Source organism: Diachasmimorpha longicaudata, chromosome 9 (assembly GCF_034640455.1).
Source record: "Diachasmimorpha longicaudata isolate KC_UGA_2023 chromosome 9, iyDiaLong2, whole genome shotgun sequence".
In the NCBI taxonomy this organism is placed as follows: domain Eukaryota; kingdom Metazoa; phylum Arthropoda; class Insecta; order Hymenoptera; family Braconidae; genus Diachasmimorpha; species Diachasmimorpha longicaudata.
In genome coordinates, this window is record NC_087233.1 from 460,001 (window position 1) to 461,834 (window position 1,834).

Sequence of the window (1,834 nt, forward strand, 5' to 3'; positions counted from 1 at the left end):
GCTTGGTCGGGAAGTGGGTTTGGCTAACGTGCCGGGCCTGGGCGAGGTGAATGGATCAGTAATGTTTCAGAATCCGAGCTCGGTCCCGTGCCTTGGCCTCCCACGGATCTTCCTTGCTGCGAGGCTTCTGTGATACTTCACCGTGTCGTAGTCGTTCTCTTCGGCCGCCATTCAACGCTCAGCTCAGAACTGGCACGGACTAGGAGAATCCGACTGTCTAATTAAAACAAAGCATTGCGATGGCCCTAGCGGGTGATGACGCAATGTGATTTGTGCCCAGTGCTCTGAATGTCAACGTGAAGAAATTCAAAAAAGCGCGGGTAAACGGCGGGAGTAACTATGACTCTCTTAAGATGGAGGTCTTTCAATACCATCTATGAGATGGCTTATGCCCCTCCAAAGGAGGATGAGACTCCTGAAATACGCCAAGGAGGGCGAGATATCTCCATATTTAGATCAGGAGATTGGGAAAGCCAAGAGAAGGCTGCAGGAGGGGCGTGAAGATATGGACACTGTGAAGAAGCTTGAGCAGAGATGGGCAAAGCTCCTGCACTCGTCCTATGATGGTAGGGCATTGAAAGACTCGAGAAAGGTGCCACAACATCATCAGTGGATAACCGAGGGAACGAAGTTTCTCAGTGGGAGAGACTTCGTTAATATGATCAAGCTGAGGGTCAATGCAATGCCAACTAGATCGAGAACAGCGCGAGGACGAGTCAAGAACCGGCAGTGCAGAGCTGGCTGTCAAGCTGTGGAGACGATTAACCACGTCCTGGAAGTGTGGTTAATCGTCGCATTGCACAGGTCGCATTGCACTCGAGTAAAGAGGCACAACGCCATCGTAGCCTACGTTAAGAGAGCGCTTGCAGAGCAATATGATAACGTGGAGGAAGAGCCCCGATTCCAGACGCACGAGGGTCTGCGGAAACCAGATTTGATTGCAGTTAAGGATCGAAGGGCAGTCGTCTTGGACGCTCAAGTTGTCAGCGAGCACACAGACTTGAGAGAAGCCCACGAGAAGAAGAAGGCATATTATCGAAGCCTGGAAAGCGAAGTGCGTGAGAGATACGGAGCGAGTGAGGTGAAGTTCTCATCAATCACCCTCTCATATCGCGGTCTGTGGAGCCGTTCAAGTGCGGAAGAATTGACGTCGTTGCAGGTCATTGGAAGACGAGAGTTAAAGGTCATCTCAACTCGTGTACTAGTGGGAGGACTCAGCTGCTTCAGGATGTTTAACCGGACGACCGGACAATACCACCAGAGAGTCGGAATCCAGCACCAACGAACAGGAATCGGATAAGAGACCACCAGCTTGGAATGGGTGCTGCCTGCCCTTTGAACAGGCATAATACGGAAGGAGGGGTTTTAGTGGGTATTCATTCTTTGTGAGAGTCCCACACGGCGCAAAGCAACCTGAGGGTGTGCGTAAAAGCATTTCCCCTCCTGCCTAAAAAAAAAAAAAAAAAAAAAAAAAAAAAAAAAAAAAAAAAAAAAATAGCCAAATGCCTCGTCACCTAATTAGACACGCGCATGATTGGATTAACGACGATTCTCGCTGTCCCTACCTACTTGCCGCAGGGGGTGTAATGGCGCGTAGAACCGCCCTTAAACACGGGGTGTCACGACCCCGCGGTCCCTGAGTCGAACTTGGTGTAGGGATCGGGATCCCCCTTTTGGGGGGTCTCAATAATTATACCAAGCGGGGATTGGGGGTGCAGGGTGAACCCCTGTGCCCAAGGGGGGTTTCGGCGGGGGGGTGGTCGCGAATTGGGTCGCGAGGGAGGGCGAAATCGGCTGGTGGAGGGGTGGTTCCACGTGGTGGAGGGCGGAATCG

At 51.9% G+C, this 1,834-nt stretch overlaps 1 pseudogene; it reads left to right on the forward strand.

Annotated features, from left to right (window-relative positions):
* Positions 1–1,595, forward strand: part of LOC135166308 (large subunit ribosomal RNA) — a 3,972-nt pseudogene extending 2,377 nt beyond the window's left edge.
* The last annotated feature ends 239 nt before the right edge of the window (positions 1,596–1,834 follow it).